This window comes from Apodemus sylvaticus, chromosome 8, assembly GCF_947179515.1.
Source record: "Apodemus sylvaticus chromosome 8, mApoSyl1.1, whole genome shotgun sequence".
Classification (NCBI taxonomy): domain Eukaryota; kingdom Metazoa; phylum Chordata; class Mammalia; order Rodentia; family Muridae; genus Apodemus; species Apodemus sylvaticus.
Window position 1 is genome coordinate 77,520,354 of NC_067479.1, and position 23,002 is coordinate 77,543,355.

At 39.2% G+C, this 23,002-nt stretch overlaps 1 pseudogene; it reads left to right on the plus strand.

Moving 5' to 3' along the window:
* LOC127690765 (uncharacterized) overlaps positions 1–21,134 on the plus strand; it is a 31,126-nt pseudogene extending 9,992 nt beyond the window's left edge.
* Positions 21,135–23,002: the final 1,868 nt, after the last annotated feature.

Below are 23,002 nucleotides of genomic sequence, written 5' to 3' on the forward strand. Positions count from 1 at the left end.
GAGTATAGGAAGGCCACTGATTTGCTTGTGTTGATTTTATATCCTGCCACTTTGCTGAAGTTATTTATCAGCTGTAGGAGTTCTCTAGTGGAGTTTTTTGGGTCACTTAGGTAGACTATCATGTCATCTGCAAATAATGATAGTTTGACTTCTTCCTTTCCAATTTGTATCCCTTTGACCTCCTTATGTTGTCGAATTGCCCGAGCTAGTACCTCAAGTACAATATTGAAAAGATAAGGAGAAAGGGGGCAGCTCTGTCTAGTCCCTGATTTTAGTGGGATTGCTTCAAGTTTCTCTCCATTTAGTTTGATGCTGGCTACCGGTTTGCTGTATATTGCTTTTACTATGTTTAGGTATGGGCCTTGAATTCCTGTTCTTTCCAAGACTTTAAGCATGAAAGGATGCTGAATTTTGTCAAATGCTTTTTCAGCATCCAATGAAATAATGACACACCTGAAAGTCCTGGAACAAAAAGAAGCCAATTCACCCAGGAGGAGTAGAAGGCAGGAAATCATCAAACTCAGGGCTGAAATCAATCAATTGGAAACAAAGCGAACCGTACAAAGAATTAACGAATCCAGGAGCTGGTTCTTTGAGAAAATCAACAAGATAGATAAACCCTTAGCCAGACTGACCAAAGGGCACAGAGAAAGTATCCAAATTAACAAACTTAGAAATGAAAAGGGAGATATAACAACGGAAACTGAGGAAATCCAAAAAAATCATCAGAGCCTACTACAAGAGCCTGTACTCAACACAACTGGAGAATCTGGAGGAAATGGACAATTTCCTTGACAGATATCAAATACCAAAATTAAATCAGGACCAAATAGATCATCTAAACAGTCCCATAACGCCTAAAGAAATAGAAGGAGTCATAGAAAGTCTTCCAACCAAAAAAAGCACAGGACCAGATGGTTTCAGTGCAGAATTCTATCAGACCTTCAAAGAAGAGTTAACACCAATACTCTTCAAACTATTCCACAAAATAGAACCAGAAGGAACACTACCCAGTTCCTTCTATGAAGCCACAATTACGCTGATACCAAAGCCCCACAAAGATCCAACAAAGAAAGAGAACTCCAGACCAATTTCTCTTATGAACATCAATGCAAAAATACTCAATAAAATTCTTGCCAACCGAATCCAAGAACACATCAAAACGATCATCCACCATGATCAAGTAGGCTTTATCCCGGGAAAGCAGGGTTGGTTTAATATACAGAAATCCATCAATGCAATCCACTACATAAACAAACTCAAAGAAAAAAAGCACATGGTCAAAATGATATTTTCTATTCGCCTACGCAACCCTACGATCCATCCCTAATAAACTAGGCAGGGTCCTAGCCCTAATCTTATCTATTCTAATCCTAGCCTTACTATCATTTCTTCATACTTCCAAACAATGTAGCCTAATATTTCGTCCAATTACTCAAACCCTGTACTAAATCTTAGTTGCCAACCTTCTTGTTCTAACCTGAATTGGAGGCCAACCAGTAGAACACCCATTCATTATCATCGGACAACTAGCCTCAATTAGCTACTTTTCAATTATCCTAACCCTCATACCTATCTCAGGAATCATTGAAGATAAAATATTAAAGTGAAACCTATGTCCTGATAGTATAAAAATTACTTTGGTCTTGTAAACCAAAAATGAAGAACTATCTTCTCAGGGCATCAAGAAGAAGGACTGCCTCCCCACCATCAACACCCAAAGCTGATATTCTTGTTAAACTACTTCTTGAGTACATAAATTTACATAGTACATTATTACATTTATGTATATAGTACGTTAAATTATATTCCCCTAGCATATAAGCAAGTAAATTAAATTAATGTATTAGCACATAACTCATCTTGATTTTACATATAACCTTCCATAACATGAATATTATCAAATTACATTTATAATTAATGCTTAATAGACATATCTGTGTTATCATACATACACCATTCTGTCATAAACTCTTCTCTTCCATATGACTATCCCCTTCCCCATTTGGTCTATTAATCTACCATCCTCCATGAAACCATCAACCCGCCCACCTAATGCCCCTCTTCTCGCTCCGGGCCCATAACACTTGGGGGTAGCTAAACTGAAACTTTATCAGACATCTGGTTCTTACTTCAGGGCCATTGAATGCATTATCGCCCATACGTTCCCCTTAAATAAGACATCTCGATGGTACTGGTCTAATCAGCTAAGACTTCCATAACTGTGGTCTCGGGCAGTTGTTTTTTTTTTATTTTTAGGATGCTGTGACTCAGCATAGCCGTCAAGGCATGAAGGGCAACTTATCATGTAGCTGGACTTCAAGTGAAGGATCATTAGTCCACATAACCAAATCATCGAAGGCTAATATCTTAATGCTTGTTAGACATATTACTTTATTTCACTTAATTTTTATAATTAAATTTTTAATATCAATGGATTTATTTTCCAACCCCCCCACCCCCAACTTTAATGCCAAATCCCAAAAACATTAAAGAACTTTAACTAGATTCCCTCAAGTTATTTTCTATTCTAGTGGTTCACGAAAAAAGTCTTAGATTTTAGTATAGAAAAATTTTTATTAAAATTTTTCCATCCCTACCAAAACTAACTTTACAGAAAACCTCCTGACACTAAGCTTTATCTAAGTTGATGTAGCTTAATAACAAAGCAAAGCACTGAAAATGCTTAGATGGATATTTTATCCCATAAACATAAAGGTTTGGTCCTGGCCTTATAATTAGTTGGAGGTAAGATTACACATGCAAATATCCATAAACCGGTGTAAAATCCCTTAAACATTTGTATAAAACTTAAGGAGAGGGTATCAAGCACATTATATAGCTTAAGACACCTTGCCTAGCCACACCCCCACGGGACTCAGCAGTGATAAATATTAAGCAATGAACGAAAGTTTGACTAAGCTATACCTCTAAGGGTTGGTAAATTTCGTGCCAGCCACCGTGGTCATACGATTAACCCAAACTAATTACTTCTCGGCGTAAAACGTGCTAACTAGAAATTACAAATAGAACTAAAATCCAACTAATATGTGAAAATTCATTGTTAGGACCTAAACTCGATAACGAAAGTAGTTCTAATAATTCTACTCTGCACGATAGCTAAGATCCAAACTGGGATTAGATACCCCACTATGCTTAGCCTTAAACTTAAATAATTCAACAACAAAACTATTTGCCAGAGAACTACTAGCTACTGCTTAAAACTCAAAGGACTTGGCGGTACTTTATATCCATCTAGAGGAGCCTCTTCTATAATCGATACACCCCGATCTACCTCACCATCTCTTGCCAAATTCAGCCTATATACCGCCATCTTCAGCAAACCCTAAAAAGGAATATAAGTAAGCACAAGAACAAACATTAAAACGTTAGGTCAAGGTGTAGCCAATGAGATGAGAAGAAATGGGCTACATTTTCTTTACAAAGAACATCATGATGCCCTTTATGAAACTAAAGGACAAAGGAGGATTTAGTAGTAAATTAAGAGTAGAGAGCTTAATTGAATAGAGCAATGAAGTACGCACACACTGCCCGTCACTCTCCTCAAACTAAATTGATTTTACAATATAAATAATAACGTAAATAATAATTTATGAGAGGAGATAAGTCGTAACAAGGTAAGCATACTGGAAAGTGTGCTTGGAATAACCATAGAGTAGCTTAGTAACTAAAGCATCTGGCCTACACCCAGAAGAATTCATACAATGGACTCTATGAACTAATTCTAGCCCTAACACAATTTAGTATAATAATTCTATTACACTATAAATCAAAACATTCAGTATTAAAAAAGTATTGGAGAAAGAAATGTTAACATAGGAGCTATAGAATAAGTACCATAAGGGAAAGATGAAAGAATGATTAAAAGTAAAAATAAGCAAAGATTAAACCTTGTACCTTTTGCATAATGAGTTAACTAGAAAAATTTCAACTAAAAGAATTTAAGCTAAAAACCCCGAAACCAAACGAGCTACCTAAGAACAACTTTATGAGTTAACCCGTCTATGTAGCAAAATAGTGGGAAGATTTTTAGGTAGAGGTGAAAAGCCTATCGAGCTTGGTGATAGCTGGTTACCCCCAAAATGAATTTCAGTTCAATTTTAAATTTGCTGAATAAATCTAAAATTTTAAAGTAAATTTAAAACTTAGCCAAAAGAGGGACAGCTCTTTAGGAACAGAAAAAACCTTGAATAGTGAATAAACTAATTAAATCAAACAAACCATTGTAGGCCTAAAAGCAGCCACCAATAAAGAAAGCGTTCAAGCTCAACATTGTATTTGAAATAATTCCATAAGTAAAAATAAAATCCTATATTAAAATTGGGTTAATCTATTATTATATAGATGAGATACTGTTAATATGAGTAACAAGAATTCTAGTCTCCTTGCACAAGTGTATAACAACTCGGATATCCATTGTTAATTATCAAACTATAGGAAAAACTCAACAAATAAATCTACCTAAAAATTTATTATTAACCCAACACAGGAGTGCTATAAGGAAAGATTAAAAATAATAAAAGGAACTCGGCAAACTAGAACCCCACCCGTTTACCAAAAATATCACCTCTAGAATACCAAATATTAGAGGCATTGCCTGCCCAGTGACTAGAGTTTAACAGCCACGGTATCCTGACCGTGCAAAGGTAGCATAATCACTTGTTCCCTAATTAGGGACTAGAATGAACGGCTAAACGAGGGTTCAACTGTCTCTTATTTTTAATCAGTGAAATTGACCTTCCAGGGAAGAGGCTGGAATTCTACAATAAGACGAGAAGACCCTATGGAGCTTTAATTTATTAGTTTAATTAAGTCAACATATTTAACCTACGTGGGACAACAGATAATAATATAAAAGGCAAATGGATGGAGCTAGAGAACATCATACTAAGTGAGGTAACCCAGACTCAAAAGGTGAATCATGGTATGCACTCACTAATAAGTGGTTATTAACCTAGAAAACTGGAATACCCAAAACATAATCCACACATCAAATGAGGTACAAGAAGAAAGGAGGAGTGGCCCCTTGTTCTGGAAAGACTCAGTGAAGCAGTATTCGGCAAAACCAGAACGGGGAAGTGGGAAGGGGTGGGTGGGAGGACAGGGGGAGAGAAGGGGGCTTACGGGACTTTCGGGGAGTGGGGGGCTAGAAAAGGGGAAATCATTTTAAATGTAAATAAAAAAATTATATCGAATAAAAAAAAAGAGAGACAATCCTTACCCTCAAAGTTGATCTAATAGAAGGGACGGACATAGGCTACTTAAGTGTTACACAGGAGAAAGACACTGTTAATGTCATAGTGTTGGGAGAACACAAGGCCAGAGGCATTTGATTCCAGCCTTATTGTTCTTCTTTGTCTTATTATCATCTTCCATTTCTTTTCTAGAAATAGTGCCTGAATTTTAGGATTGTTCCAAGCATGGATGCCTCCAGAGGTGCTTGCTAACAGCGAATGCCCTAATTGCTGCTCTTTTGTTTCTTATGATATATCATCCCCGGTGTGTTGAATGCTTTCATGTATCTGTTTACCTGATTGGACCCCAGTTCATTGAAATGAAGGACTGACTTTTCTTGACTGGGTGCTCACAACTGCTAACAAAGTAGAAGCAATTCACGGCTTATGACTGAAATAATCAATCTTCATCAATTGTTTCAAAGTCTACATGTCAGATTAAGTTTGAGATGCAGCCAAAATTCTACTAACACGTTTATATAAACTAAGTTGATGAAAACTGTTGGGGCGCATGGGTTATTAGCCATAGGAACTTGAACAAAACTGAAAGAATGGATTCTGGATCAACTGCTAACAGTTTCAGCTGTACCCTGGTATGTTTTATTTCATGCTCATGGTCTCAATGTGGTATAAATATCATCGTCAGATGACAATCACATTAGCAAACTTTTTGTCTTAAAAAAATATGTATTTCCCAAAGCAAATGCCATTATAATAATTTAAATCCTTGACCAGTTTTCTATATATTATAGTGAATTTTAATTTTTTCCTGTTTTATTTATTTATTATTATTTTCACCAGGATCAGTTTGCTTATGTATAAAATTCTCCACAAAGTCTTGTTCTTTTCTCTCTTTTTAATATTAAACATTGTTGAGGTTGGAGACATGGCTAACAGCTTAAGAGTACCTGCTGTTCTTTCAGAGAAACAAGCTTTAATTCCCAGCACCCACATGGCGGTTCACATCTATAAATCCAGTCCCCATGCTCTCCTCTGAAGGTACCAGGAATGGATGTAGTGCACAGACATACATGTAGCTGAAACACCCACAAATAAAAAATAATAAAATAACTAAAACAAAAACAAAAACAAAATAATAATATAAACTTAAAATTTCGGTTGGGGTGACCTCGGTGAAAAAAAAATCCTCCGAATGATTATAACTTAGACCAACAAGTCAATGTTCATACTGAATCTTATTGACCCAATTTTTGACCAACGGACCAAGTTACCCTAGGGATAACAGCGCAATCCTACTTAAGAGTTCATATCGACAGTTAGAGTTTATGACCTCGATGTTGGATCAGGACATCCCAATGGTGCAGAAGCTATTAATGGTTCATTTGTTCAACGATTAAAGTCCTACGTGATCTGAATTCAGACCGGAGTAATCCAGGTCGGTTTCTATCTATTCACAATTTCTCCCAGTACGAAAGGACAAGAGAAATAGAGCTACCTTATTAATAAGCGCTCTTTACCTAATATATGAAAAAAATCTAAATATAGTAAGGCTGTTAATACATTTATCTAGACAAGGTTATTAGGGTGGCAGAGCCAGGAAATTGCGTAAGACTTAAAACCTTCTTCCCAGAGGTTCAAATCCTCTCCCTAATAGTGTATTTTATTAATATTCTAACCCTCCTAGTTCCAATCCTTATTGCTATAGCCTTCCTAACACTAGTAGAACGAAAAATCTTAGGCTATATACAATTACGAAAAGGCCCAAATGTTGTTGGTCCTTACGGAATCCTTCAACCCTTTGCAGATGCCATAAAACTATTTATTAAAGAACCTATACGCTCTCTAACTACATCAATTTCACTATTTATCATTGCCCCAACCCTTTCACTAACACTAGCCTTAAGCCTATGAATTCCATTACCTATGCCACACCCACTAATTAACTTAAACCTAGGCATTTTATTTATTCTAGCAACCTCAAGTCTTTCAGTTTACTCCATCTTATGATCAGGATGAGCATCAAATTCAAAATACTCCCTATTTGGTGCCTTATGAGCAGTAGTACAAACAATTTCATATGAAGTCACCATAGCCATTATTCTTCTATCAGTCCTTTTAATAAGCGCCTCATTCTCACTACAAACACTCATTTATACCCAAGAGTCTATTTGACTTATTATCCCGGCCTGACCAATGGCTATAATATGATATATCTCAACCCTAGCAGAAACTAATCGAGCCCCATTCGACCTCACAGAAGGCGAATCAGAATTAGTCTCAGGATTTAACGTCGAATACGCTGCAGGTCCTTTCGCACTATTCTTCATAGCTGAATACACCAATATTATTCTAATAAATGCCCTAACATCCATTATTTTCCTAGGACCTATATTCATCATAAATTACCCAGAACTTTACTCAACAAATTTTATAGCAGAAACCCTAATCTTATCAACTACATTCTTATGAATCCGAGCATCCTATCCTCGATTCTGCTATGATCAACTTATACACCTGCTATGAAAAAACTTTTTACCACTTACACTAGCACTATGCATATGACATATCTCCATTCCTATTTTTATAGCAAGTATCCCACCATACATGTAGAAATATGTCTGACAAAAGAGTTACTTTGACAGAGTAAATTATAGAGGTTTAAACCCTCTTATTTCTAGAACTACAGGAATTGAACCCGTACTTAAGAATTCAAAATTCTTCGTGCTACCAATACACCCAATCCTAATATTACAGTAAGGTCAGCTAATTAAGCTATCGGGCCCATACCCCGAAAACGTTGGTTTAAATCCTTCCCGTACTAATAAATCCTATCACCATTATCATTATTTACTTAACAATTTTATAGGTCCAGTTATCACAATCTCAAGCACCAACCTCCTACTCATATGAGTAGGACTAGAACTAAGCTTACTAGCAATTACACCTCTTCTAATTAACAAAAAAACCCACAATCAACTGAAGCTGCAACAAAATACTTTGTAACTCAAGCAACTGCCTCAATAATTATTTTACTAGCTATTATTTTAAACTTTAAACAACTAGGATCATGAGTATTCCAACAACAAACAAATACTATATTACTCAACCTAACCCTTATTGCACTATCAATAAAATTAGGACTAGCTCCATTCCACTTCTGACTTCCAGAAGTAACACAAGGAATTCAACTACATACAGGACTTATCCTCTTAACATGACAAAAAATTGCCCCACTATCAATCTTATTCCAAATTTATCAACTTCTAGATTACACAATTATTCGCATTCTAGCAATTACATCAATCTTTATGGGAGCATGAGGAGGATTAAACCAAACACAAACACGAAAAATGATAGCATACTCATCAATTGCACATATAGGATGGATAGTAGCTATTCTTCCTTATAATCCCCACATGACACTACTCAACCTAGTTATTTATATTGCAATAACAATCCCAATATTCCTAGCAATAATGTTAAACTCATCAACAACAATTAATTCAATTTCACTTCTATGAAATAAAATACCAACTATCCTAATAATAACCTCCTTAACCTTACTATCCCTAGGAGGCCTACCCCCACTAACAGGATTTCTCCCAAAATGAGCCATTATTCTGGAGGCAAGAATAAGTCCGTGAGCTTGTGGATAGCCTAGTCTATGTACAAGGTTTTGGGACAGCCAGGGTTATGTACAGTCCCTCTCTCATTCCAATGTTCTGTGGAACAGAATCTTCAAAAGAAGAAAATGTAATGGATAACAAATATGTTTTTAAATGTTCACTATCCTTATTCAGCAGAAAAATGCAAATTAAAATCACTTTGGCATTCCATCTTACCCCAGTCAGAATGAATACTATCAATAGAGGAAATGACAACAAGCGTTGGAGAACATGGATTCACATGTACAGTCACTATGGAAATCAGAACAGACACCCCTGAAAATATTCCTAGAAACAAATGAACCATAAGAACCAGCTGTACTATTTGTGGTGGTTTCAATGAGGCCACCAATTGGCTCATAGATTTGAATACTTTGTCACAAGGGGGGTAGCACTATTTGGTAGACTTGTGGGAGTGGGCTTATAAGTTTCAAAAGCCCAGCTCAGAGCCAGTATTCCTGCTTCCTGCAGATCCAGATACAGAAGTCTCAGCTCTTTTCCCAGCACCATGTCTGCCTGTGTTGCCATGCTTTTTTCAAGAAAATAATGTACTAAACTTCCAAAATTAAAGCAGGCCCCATTTAAAGGTGTGCTTTAAAAAGAGCTGTCATGGACATGATGTCTCTTTATAGCAATAGAACACAGATTCAGACACTTTTCCAGGGCATATACCCAAAGGACATTATCCTATGACAGAGACCCATGTGTGTTCATATTCCTTGATGCTTGATTCACGGGAGCCAGGATATGAAAACAAACTAGATGTCATATAACTGATTCAAAGACAATGAAAATGTGGTTCATATAAACAATGGAATTAAGCTGTGAAAAAAAAAAAGTATTTTACAGGTAAATGGACGGAGCCAGAAGTAATCATTCTGAGGGATATAACCCAGACCAAGAAAGACAAAGGCCACATGTTGTACATTATGTGAATGGTAATATTGACTCTTTAGAGATGTGATTTTAAATTGGAGTACCCATAGGAGATAATGTCCTAGTGAGGTGTTATGGAAGTACATTTCTATAAAATGTTAGAATACAGATTTTCTGAAGGAGAAAAAGGAAAAATTTCATCAGAGTTAAATGTGATGATAAATTTTGGAGGCATGTGGTCATTTGAATATGCTTGATCCTGGGGGAAGTACACTTAAGAGATGTAGCCTTGTTGGAGTAAGCATGGCCTTGTTTGAAAATGTGTGTCACTGTGGAGGATGGGCTTTGAGATCCTTCTCCTACTCACCTTTAACACAGTCTTCTGGGTAGCTTCAGAACAAGATATAGAGCTCTTAGCTTCCTCTCCAGTGCTATGTGTGCCTAGATGCTGCCATGCTTCCTGCCTTGATGATAATGGACTGAATCTCTGAATTTGTATGACAGCAAAATTGAACTGTTGCTTTTGACCTGGTGTCTCTTCACATCAATAAAATCAAAACTAAGATGTAAGACAGTAGACCATGTCGGGAAATTGGTAAAGCTGAATGGGTTGGAAGTCCCTGAACCCAGAGTGGACAGACAAGGGTTCACCTGCTTCCTACCATAAACCAAAGTTTACAGAAACCAAAGTTTCTATAAAGCAAAGGACACCATCAAAAGGTCAAATCGGCAAACAACAAATTGGGAAAAGATCTTCACCAACCCTACATCAGATAGAGGGCTAATATCCAATATATACAAAGAACTCAAGAAGTTAGACCCTAGAAACCCAAATGATCCTATTAAAAATGGAGTACAGAGTTAAACAAAGAATTCTCACCTAAAGAACTTCGGATGGTGGAGAAACATCTTAAAAAATGCTCAACTTCATTAGTCATCAGGGAAATGCAAATCAAAACAACCCTGAGATTTTACCTTACACCAGTCGGAATGGCTAAGATTAAAAAGTCAGGAGACAGCAGGTGTTGGCGAGGATGTGGAGAAAGAGGAACACTCCTCCACGGCTGGTGGGGTTGCAAATTGGTACAACGACTCTGGAAATCATTCCGACGGTTCCTCAGAAAATTGGGCACGTTACTTCCGAAAGATCCTGCTATACCACTCCTGGGCATATACCCAGAGGATTCCCCAGCATGTAATAAGGATATATCCTCCACTATGTTCATAGCAGCCCTATTTATAATTGCCAGATGCTGGAAAGAACCCGGGTATCCCTCAAGAGAAGAGTGGATGCAAAAAATGTGGTACATATACACAATGGAGTACTATTCAGCCATTAGAAGCAATGAATTCATGAAATTCTTAGGCAAATGGATGGAGCTGGAGAACATCATACTAATTGAGGTAACCCAGTCTCAAAATATCAATCATGGTACGCACTCACTAATAAATGGATATTAGCCTGGAAAACTGGAATACCCAAAACATAATCCACACATCAAATGAGGTACAAGAAGAAAGGAGGAGTGGCCCCTGGTTCTGGAAAGACTCAGTGTAGCAGTATAAGGCAAAACCAGAACAGGGAAGTGGGAAGGGATGTGTGGGAGAACAGGGGGAGGGAAGGGGGCCTATGGGACTTTCGGGGAGTGGGGGGGGCCAGAAAAGGGGAAATCATTTGAAATGTAAATAAAAAATATATTGAATAAAAAGAAAAAAAAAGGAGGCAATCTCTCTCATTCACAATACCAGGAGGAAAACAAAAGTAACTGGAATTAACAATAATCTTTCTTTAATATTTCTCAACATTAATGGACTCAATTCCCCAATAAAAAGAAATAGGCTAAGAACGTGGAAATACAAATAGTATGTAACATTTTGCTGCAGACAAGAAACATTCCTCAGTGGCAAAGAGAAACACATCTTTAGAGTAATGTGACCCAAAAAATTTTGAAGAATATAATCCCAAGAAGCAAGTTGGAGAAGCCATTGTAATGTCCAAGAAAGTAGACTTTCAACCAAAAGTTATCAAAAGAGATGGGAAAGGACACTTCATACTCTTCAAATGAAACATCTACCAAGAGGAAGCTTCAATTCCGAACTCCTCTGCCTCAAGTGCAGATTTATAAAAGGATCTTTGCTAAAGCTCAAAGCACACATTGAACCTCACATAATATTGGGATACTTCAACACCCCAGAATCACCAGGGGAAAAGTCCTTGAAACAGAAAATAAACAGAGACCCAGAGTAACTAAGAGATGATATGAACCAAATGGACATGTTAGATATCCATAAAACATTTGACCACCAATCAAAAAAAAAACCCTGCTTTTTATCATGCTGTGGAACCTTGTACAAAACTGACTATATAACCAGATGCGAAACAAGCCTTAACAGATAGAAGACTGCATGAATAAAGGACATTTTAACATATAACCAGGGACTAAGACTGGTCTTCAAGAACAAGAACAACACACAGCCCATAAACTCATAGAAACAGAAAAACTATCTATTCAATGATAAATTGATCAGGGAAGAACTAAAGAAATTAAAGACTTTCTATAATTCAATGAAAATGGAAAAGCAGCATACCCAACATTTTTGGACACAAGGAAAGCAATGTGAACAGGAAAATCCACAGGACTGAGTGCCTGGGGGAACTGTGTGGTTAGCAACAAAAAAATGGCCAGATGCCAGGAAAGCAATAGTGTCCCAGGACCCCAGAGAGATGACATTAGCTGACATGCCCAGCAAAGGGGAGGGAGAACGTATGGAGACCATTTTCAGAGGTTAGGCATGGTCTCCCAGTTGAGGGAAAGTGCCACCCACCCATTTCCTAAATTGTAACATAAAATTGCTCCTGTCTAAAGAAAAGGCAGGGACAAAGAATGGAGCAGAGAATGAAGGAAAGGCCATCCAGAGACTGCCCTACCTGGAGATCCATGCCACATGCAGCTACCAAGTCCAGACACTACTGTGGATGCCAAGAAGTGCCTGTTGACAGTAGAGTGATACAGCTATCTCCTAAGATGCTCTGCTAGATCCTGACAAATACAGATGCCTATGTTTCCTGGCAACCCACAGGGAGCCCAGTGGAGAAGTTAGAAGATAGAGGGAAAGAGCTTAAGGGGCCTTCTTTGGCATCAAATGGAGAGGAAGCCCATGGTCTTGTGAACGCTTGATGCCCCATATAGTGGTATGTAGGGCTATGAAGCAGGAGTGGGGAGGTGGGTGGGGATGCACCTTCATAGAAGTAGGGTAAGGGGGGTGGGATAGCGGGTTTGCAGAGAGAAAACATGGTAAGAGGTTGAGATTTAAAATGTAAATAAATAAAATATCCTATTAAAGAAAAAATGAGTAAGTTGTTGATAGAGAAAACAAAAGGATTTGGAGACATCTTATACCAGGACCTTCAAAGAACGCCTGAAATTCTAGAAATGAAAACAAGCAAACATATTTAAGAGAATTATATGTCAGGAAACACTCAAACTCAGGACTGAAATAAAAAGCAAGATACAAAGAATCAAAAAAAAAACCCAAGAGCTGGTTCTTTGAGAAAATCAACAAGATAGATAAGCCCTTAGCCAAACCAACTAAATGATACAGAGACAGTACCTAAATTAACAAAATCAGACATGAAAAGGAAGATATAACAACAGAAACTGAGGAAATAAAAAACTTATCCTGTCTTACAAGAAAATGCTATGTTCAACAATTCTGGAAAATCTAGATCAGAAGGAACATTTTATTTTATTATTTTTAAAGGGATGATTGCTCTGCTGCATATATACCCACAGGCCGGAAAGAGGCATTAGAGCCCCTTAGAGATTGTTGTGTGCCCCCCTGTGTTGCCTGGAATTGAATTCAAGACCTCTGGGGGAGCAGCCAAGACTCCTACCTGCTGAGCTATCTCTCCAGCTGAAAACCACATACTAAGGCTAAATAAAGATAATGTACACTATCTAAACAGTCCCGCAACTCCTATGGAAATACAAGTTGTCATTAAAAGCATCCAAACCTTCATATAATCTGAAAATAGTGATAGTTTGACTTCTTTCCAATTTGTATCCGTTTTGACCTCCTTATGTTGTCTAATTGCTCTAGCTAGAACTTCAAGTACTATATTGAAAAGATATGGAGAGAGAGAGGACAGCCTTGTCTACTCCCTGATTTTAGTGGGATTGCTTCAAGTTTCTCTTCATTTAGTTTGATGTTGGCTACCAGTTGGCTGTATATTGCTTTTACTATGTTTATGTATGGGCCTTGAATTCCTGTTCTTTCCAAGACTTTTAACATGAAAGGATGCTGAATTTTGTCAAATGCTTTTTACTATACAGAGCAGCAATCCAATGTCCCTGTTGACCTTTGCTCACAGAAGCCTTCTCTGTCTGGTTGTAACTGAGGAAGGGAGAATGTGGGATTTTATCTTTTAAAGAAGGAAAATAAACTGTATAATTTGATATTCCCTTGTACCTGAGTTCCTATATTAATAACATGGAGCTTTCATTGCAAAATGAGGTCCTAAAACATATATTTTGTGAAAACACATGTCTGTATATATTGAAACACCATCTCCTCTCAAGGCATGTGCACAATAAAAAAATACAATTGAACTTGCATCAAATTAAAGGTCCAGGAGAATGATTATGGCTTCTGGGAAAGGAGGCAACATGGAGACTTGGATTGCACTTTTCATGAATGGACCCCAGGATCAGATTTATAATGGAGAAGAATCTCTCTCATTCAAGGATCCAAGAGCTTTAGGTCCTAGCAATGATGGGCCTTGACCATGCCAAGGCCCTAACAAAGTCTCCCCATCAAAAGTGCTTGACTTGTAATGAAGCAGAGAGAAATCCCTAGTTTTGTAAGGAGAATGTGCCAAGGGCTCTCCCCTAGGTCAAAAGAGGGGCTCCTGGAAAAGGTACCTCAGAAACTGGCCAATATGGGGCAAGGTAGTTAGCAGGTAGTCCATGGTACTTCCTCATGACATCATCAGTAGTCACTTTCCTGGACAATCTCTTGTATCCAGGAGAACCCTAGAATCTTCTGTGATGTCACCAGTGTTGTAGTGACACCAGCTGCCTGTGGGGCATTCCTTCAGAGCCCACTGGGTTCAGAAGCAGGCATGTTGTCCATGCTGCACAGGATATTTCGGAGGGAGAATAGAATACAGACAGAGACCAGGCCTAGGCAGAAGAGGCAGAAGGAGGCTGGTCTTCTGTCTTGTTGGGAAACAAGAAGGAAGAAATGGTCATGGGGAAGGCACAGTGAGTCCTAGGCAAGGGTCAGGGAGCTTCCTGGAAGAGGTGGGCTTAAGCTGGTCCAACCAGGAGTAGGGCTTATGATCTGGATCCTTGATATTACTCAATGGCAGACTCAGATTCAAAAATTTCAGATGATTAGTTTTGCAGAGAGCCAGGATTTGACAAGCCTGCAGTTGTTTTGCCCAGAGATCTTAATATCCTGAGTTGCATATTATGCGATGGGAAAATTCCGTGAGAATAGCAAAATATTGCTGTCAGGATAGAGTATTGAAGCCCTTCATCCTCAATAGTTTCCTGTAGTTTACATGACAATATGACACCAAGGACAGGGAAGGATATTCCCCTGCTCATGAATCAAGGTCTCAGACACTTTGGTTTTGTACAAACATGATGTGGTCTGATTCACTATATGGGTTAGTGTAGTACAGTGTGAGCTTGTATCACCCATTTTACGAAGTCCTGACAGGTGTTCACTTGTGGGAGATGTTAGGTGCTGGTGTTTATGATCAATCTTTTTATGCCAAGCATTATGGACTACAGTGTCAGATAAGAGCTTACATGGCCTCCAATGCTTCTTGCCTGGGTCTGCTTATACTTTCAGGGCTGGGGGACTGCAGTAGTGAGCGAGGCATATGTTTAGTGATGGTGGTTTGAAGTAGGCTTGAACATAGCTATGGAGTCCGGCTTGAAGATGATTTCCTTTTCTTTCAGGGATTCACTGTGTCTCTAGAATTTCCTGTTCCTTGGGCTTATGTTTGGGACTAAGCCTAGTTTCTTCATTCCCTGTCAATTTATCTCTACAAGTTTACTAGTGTTGATCTACCTACAGGGTCTGTTGGGAAGGCATCATCATAACCCTCATCAATGAGGAGGAGCAGGGAGTGAAGATGTTGGACAAGCTCAAAAGGGATCGCCAGAAGATGGAAAATGAGAGAGACAACTCCAGGGTATCCTGGCCCATTACAGTAACAAAGATTTGAATGACAGGTAGTCATTGTGCCCAGTTCCTTGCTGACTCTCTTGGGCCTGCTCTGTATCACCAGATTTCCTCTCATGACACAAGGTTACAACTCAAGGCTGACCTCATGTACAAATTTATTTTGCTGATTGGATGTTCAACACAGAACTTGAAGTTCACATGGGAGATGGTTGTCACAGGCTCTTTTGATTCCCGCAAAAGTATACCAGAGCCTGTGGCATGAATCACAGTCTGGGATAAGGGGAGCAGTGTGTGAGCTCTCATCCTGCATTTTTAGAAGCATGGACAGGTGTTGTTTTGTTGGAGATGCTAAGTACCATGTGATTATGATAAATCATTATTGTAGTAGACCTAGAGGTAATTCGGGTGTAACTGGCCCTGTCAATAGCTAAAGGGGCCTGGTCCCATGTGTTTTCTCTCATTGTGTCTGGATTGGTTGCAGGTTGTCACTGCTTTTCTCCAATTTTGTTCATGATACTCTGAGATGATGTTACATCATTTTATCTATGTGGCATTCTAATGGGTTTGGTTGTGTGTGTGTGTTGTGTGTGTGTGGTATGTGCTGTGTGTGTGTGTTTGTGTGGTGTGTGTGTGTGTGTGTGTGTGTGTGGTGTGGTATGTGTGTGTGTATGTGTGTGTATGTGTGTTTGTGTGTGTGTGTTTTCTAGTTACTATCTGAGGAGTCTGTGTATTGTGATGAGCCCTGAGATTTTGCCTGACACATTTTCTAGGTAATGATAGTGATGAGTTCACAGAGCCTCACTTTGAGCAGTACAGCAAGTGACCTCTGTGTTCACATTGGGTACACACTGAAAACTCCTGTTGTATGTTATAAAGCCTTTTCCCTGTAAATACTGATTATGTCCTTTGGAAATTTATGTACAAAAGATCCAATGATTGATAATTCATTAAACCAAAACAGAAGTGTCTTCTCAGGATTAAGGTGGTCCAGCACTGTGGCACAGGCTCCTGGAAAATTTTTGGAGAGCTACTCTATTTCTTCAAGCCCTCTCAGGGAGCTAAAGCATGTCAGCTCCCTTCTTTTACTTCTCTGGATCTACTGGCCCCAGGCCAGGAGTAATAAGTTTAATAAACACCTAGAAAAGCCAATACCAAGGAGGAAGGATATGGTTTATATGGGCAGGGGTAGTCCACAATTCAACTTGAATTGACTTGATCCCTGTGTCCTCAGTTCATAGGAATATCTGCTCCTTGGGCCATGCCCTCTCACAGGAACAACTTTGAGAAGTTCATGCTTACGATGCAATACCACCAAATGATGACTGACCTCAAGAAAATGCCACAAGAGATCACTGAAGCTTTGTCCAACTCCACAGAACTGACTAAAGAAAATCACTCATACTGGTGAGTGACTAACATGGACATGACACAAGCACTAGGCACAGAATGTGTCTGACCATCCTTGTCTTTGAAGCAAAGTAAGGACTCAGATTATATATTGTTTGCCTCTTAAAATGAATCCTGCCTCCTTCAAAGCAATGCACTAGGTTGTTTACCTCTTGGACCCATTTTGACCAAGTATGAAGAGTCTGTGAGCCCCCCCCCCCCAGCCTCTGTCCTTTCCAACTCAGTATCCTTGAGATAGGAGAGGTTTGCACCATCATGGAGATATCAACCAACAGTGAGTCTCTAGGGCTCTGAAAGGAGATTTATAATTCCGGTTGCCATGAAACATATAGAAATATTTTCAACATTTGTGTTGTCTTCTCCTCTCCTACTGAAGGTTTCCTCTCTAACTACAGATAGATTTTCAATACTGTGGATACCTTAGTACACATGGGGCCCATGTCCTCTTCTGGAAGATACATGAGAACCTACTGGTGCTACTGTTTTCAGAAATCCCTTGAGTCTTCTGGAATGTGGTTGTCCTCTGCATTTGAGTTTCCTATATATAATATTCCATGGCTAATCTGGACTATAGTCTGAGGCTGAGTAGAGATCAGGGCCCATGAAGGTGGTTGGTACATGGAGGAGTAGGAAGAAGATGGATGCTCTCTGGGAGTCGACAGTTTTGGTTTTGGCTCAGGATCAGTAATCACCAACTCCTGTGTGAATCTAACCATCAAAAGCACAAAGTCAAGATGTTGTAGACTGAGAACAGAGAACTGCTACAGGAGCAGATTGCACCGGAAGAAGACACCAAGCACACAAATATTTTGTGTATAAAAGACAGTGAGATTTTGAATGACTCCTGTACCAAGCAGCAGCAGGTAGGATGAATGAACATCAGGGACAGGTTGCTCTCTTGTTTAACCATAAACACAGGCAAGCCCATGTAACCATCCTGAACCTTATCCAGGCACTCTCCTATGTCTCATCCAGTTGTTCATTTCTCTGATCATTTACAAGACTTTCTGTGGAGTTAGCCTCTTACAGGACAATGGAGGATAGGCAAGCAGATCCTCCTTCTGAAGTAAAAGTTGCAGTTCATTAAGATGTATAGTTTGAACAAACATTACACACCTACATGCCATTATGTTAGAAAGGTACTATGTGGGTGCATCCCTTGTAGTAGAACAGAACTTTGATTGATAAAGTCAGGTCTTTAGCTCATTTTCTTTGTAGGAGTCATTTGGGTGCATTGGAAGATGGTCTCTTTACCCTGCCTAGATCTTAGTTCACACTGAAAGAGCCTGAATAGCATCTTCCAGTCCTGTTTTCTGTCCGTGTTGCTAGAATCCTTTCTTAGAGCTTATATTGTGGAGCTGACTGGATGAACAGGGATATGTAAAAGACTTCACTCAGGCTGAGAGTTGGTGTGATACTTGTGAGACTTCAAGAATAAAATGTCTCCAATTCTCTCAACACCTGCTAAGAAGTGTGTTCCCTATGCATATTCAGTCCTCAAGGGATGGATAGCAGAGTCCTGAGTCTCACTTGAAATATCAGGTTTTTATAGTTTATATTCAACTGTTCCTCCACCATTGTGGTCTTTTCAAACATTCCCGCTCACTTATGATTTCTGTAGAGTTTGTGTGTGTGTATGAGTGTATGAGTGTGTGAGTGTGAGTGTGTGAAATGCATGTTTGTAGAAATGTGTATATTGTTGGTTTTGTTGAGAGTCCATGTATTCACCAGTTGTTTTGTCTAGTCTTCCTGTAACAGTCTCTTCTTTCTTCAGTACAGATTCCTCCTCATAGTTCTGCAGTGTGCTCCATTTCAGAAAAATCATTGCCTATTAATTCACTAGCCTCCTTTAGACTGACATTTGGGATGTTTTTATATCTTATGAACTGCAATATGATGTAAAGTTCCTCAATAATAACCATGGAGAACTGTGTTTATTTTTACTCGCAGGGTCATTTGAGAAGTAGCTGGTAGGTTTAGAGAACAGAATATGTATCATCCTGCAATTTCCTGAAGGATGATCTTGGAACCCTCTGTCTTAGGACCCTGAATCATGTGTAGATATAATTGTGTCAGTAGAGCTTTAATATACTTATAGGATCAGCAGACATCTTCAAGGAAATCATCCTAAATGGTAATAGAAAACATCTTTAATGAGAAAAGTCCTCTGCCATTTCATTTTGCATCAGGGAAACATCAAATACAGCAGCCCAACATCATGCCTCTCCACCTATCTTATTAGAAAATAAGGAGACAAGATGTTGTAAACTCCGATTTTCAAGGGTTTGTAAAGGAAAAAGTATTTGGGTATAGAAATTGATTGTAGGAAAACAAAGGACTGTGGTACATGGAGAAATGCAGGAGGCTGATCTGTCAAAAATCTATGTGTCTGAGAATCATAAAGGCTGGCTTAGTCATTGTGTCCCTTGTCTGCTCTTGGGACAAGAGCACAGTGAATCCTGCCTGTGCACTGGAAGGTTAGGCTGCTCAGTGCATCTTCTCAGCATCCTGGTTATGGAGATTTACTAGTTGCCTGGGCTCATAGCTTTGGTTCCAAAGTCAAACAGGCTATGGAAAATGGAGGGCCTACTGGAAGATGCCACTCATTTTGGAGCCCCTGAGACACAGTGAGTAAAAGGCAAGAACAGGCTGGTCCACTTCTCTCCATTGTGCCTTCACTGGATATATAATATGCATGAAATATTAGAGAAATATTCTATTTTAATTTAACTCCAGCACAGAGTGTAGTTCATAGTTCAGTATCAAGCAATTTTTTAAACTGAGAAACACATCCAGGCCCAGGTGCTCTTTTGTCCTTCTACTTTGGGGATACACGAATGACCTCAGCTGAAGGGTCTTACTGCATTGCCCTGCTAAGTAAACCTGGAGTTGCTTGAGAGCTGACATGGCAAGTTCTCAGCAGGCTTTTTTCCTCTTCCTCCCCTAGGTCTGAGAGATTCCAACAAAAGCTCAAATGGGGCACAGACCATGTCAAGATCTCCCTCAGACACAACTCTTCACCAGGAGCACTGAGTGTGCAAAGCAAGTGTACAACCATTGCATCTCATCCCTGCAACCATGGCCATCTTGGGCTGCATTTTTTCCTTTTTCCTTCCTATAGGTGATGATGCCTTTATTTTGTCTAACCTCTTGTCCAACAATGGTGCATATTTGGAAGGTTTCAGAGACGTGCTTAGGGACATCAAGATCTGCTGGGCATCCAGGAAGAGTCTGAGAAGGTCAATTTTTGCTGATCCCGATGGGTCATCAAGTATTATTTCATTGTGATCAGTCATGTGAACTTGACAGCTTTTGAGGTATGGTCTGTAACATGTCACATGCATAGCCTTGGAAGGACTTTTCCATCAGCAACTCTCTGCCCCCCAATGAGGTATGCCTACTTTCATCTTGAAGAGATTCTTATCATCACTGACTGCCTTTGCACTATTTTTCCACGGCCAGCAACAGGCTTTAGGACTCTGCTTAAAATCTGCAGCAGTAAAATGATGTTTAGCTTAATTATAATGTTTGGTTTTTGGTTAGAGTTTTGACTGTTTTGGATATTTGCTTTTCTTTGTTTTCGTGTGAAGTTTTGGTATTTATTTATTATCTTTCTGTTATTGTATATAATTTACTGTTTAGCAAAATCTATACAAGTTGACTCCCCACTTTAAGCTTGTATTGAATAAATTAATGTATTATTATGAGTAAAACATAACCTCTAATTTTTCTCTCATAGGAACCTACTGTGTTCGTGTGTGGTTCATAGTCCTCTAACACTAGAAGTATCAGGTGGGAGTGGACATCTTCAAGTATCATGTGACTGAGGCTTCATAATTAGGTCCTAGCCAGGCAGAGCTACACAGGGAATTGTGCTTTTGATGTGGGTAGTGGTTGTCTTAGTCAGGGTTTCTATTCCTACATAAACATCATAACTCAGAAACTAGTTGTAGAAGAAAGGGTTTATTCTGCTTACACTTCCACATTGCTATTGATCACCAAAGGAAGTCAGGGCTGGAAGTCTAGCAGGTCAGGAAGCAGTTGCTGATGCAGAGAACATGGAAGGATGTTTCTTGCTGGCTTGCTTCCCCTGGCTTGCTCAGCTTGCTCTCTTATAGAAGCCAAGAACACCAGCTTACAGATGGCACCACCTACAAGGGCCTCCCTCATTGATCACTAATTAAGAAAATGCCCCACAGCTGGATCTCACAGAGGCACTTCCATAACTGAAGGTCCTTTCTCTGTGATAACTCCAGCCTGGGTCAAGTTGACACACAAAACCAGCCAGGACAGTGTGTCAAACTCTGTGGATCCCAAAGTCATAATGAAAAAAATATCCAGGTTGTATCTTTATAGTCATAAGTTTAGCTACAGTTATAATGTACTGCTCTGTGGATGATCACAAGGAACAAAAATAGTTGAAACACAACAGTATTTCTCTAATACATCTCAGGAAATAAAAATATTCAGCTTGATAAATTAAAAATCTTGTGTATCATAAATGGAGTGGTTTGAATAAAAATGGCCCTCAAAGGCTCATATATTTGAATGCTTGCTACCTAGTTCATGGAACTGATTTAGAAACTGTAGGGGATATGTCTTTGCTGGACAAGGTATGCCACTGGAGGTGTGCTTTGGTGTTTGAAAAGCTCATGCCAGCGCCTGTCTCTGTCTTTGAATCTATCTCTCTGTCTCTGTGTCTCTCACTTTTGTCACTCTGTCTCTCTCAGTCTCTCCTTTTCTTTTTCCCTCTCCCTCCCTCCCTACCCCACATCTCTTTCTCTTTCCTCTGTCCCTCCCTCCCTCAGTCTCTCTCTCTCTCTCTCTCTCTCTCTCTCTCTCTCTCTCTCTCTCTCTCTCTCTCTCTCTCTCTCTTTCTCTCTCTCTCTCAAGAAACAAATTGGAGAAGCCATTGTAATGTTCAAGAAAGTAGAATTTCAACCAAAAGTACTCAAAACAGATGGGAAAGTACACTTCACAGTTATCCAAGGAAACATCTACCAAGAGGAAGTTTCAATTCTGAATTCCTCTGCTTCAATTGATATAGCAACCAGAAGTTTAAAAGAAACTTTGGTAAAGCTCAAAACACACATTAAACCCCATAATAATGGGATACTTCAACTCCCCAGACACACCAGGGGACAGGCCTTTGAAATAGAAATTAAACAAAGACCCAGTGTAACTAAGAGAAGTTATGAGCCAAATGGATATGGCAGATATTCACAATGCATTTCACCTCCAATAGGGAAAAAAAATTATACCTTCTGTACTGGCTGGTTGTATGTGTCAACTTGACACAAGCTGGAGTTATCCTAGAGAAAGGAGTTTCAGTTGGGAACATGCCTCCATAGGATCCAGCAGTGGCACATTTTCTCAATTAGTGATCAAGGTGGAAGGGCCCCTTGTGGGTGGTACCATCTCTGGGCTGGTATTCTTGGGTTCTATTAGAGAGCAGGCTGATGAAGCCAGTAAGACACATCCCTCCATGGCCTCTGCATCAGCTCCTGCTTCCTGACCTGCCTGAGTTCCAGTCCTGACTTCCTTTAGTGATAAACAGCAGCATAGAAGTGTAAGCTCAATAAACCCTTTCCTCCCCAACTTGCTTCTTGGTCATGATGTTTGTGCAAGAATAGAAAC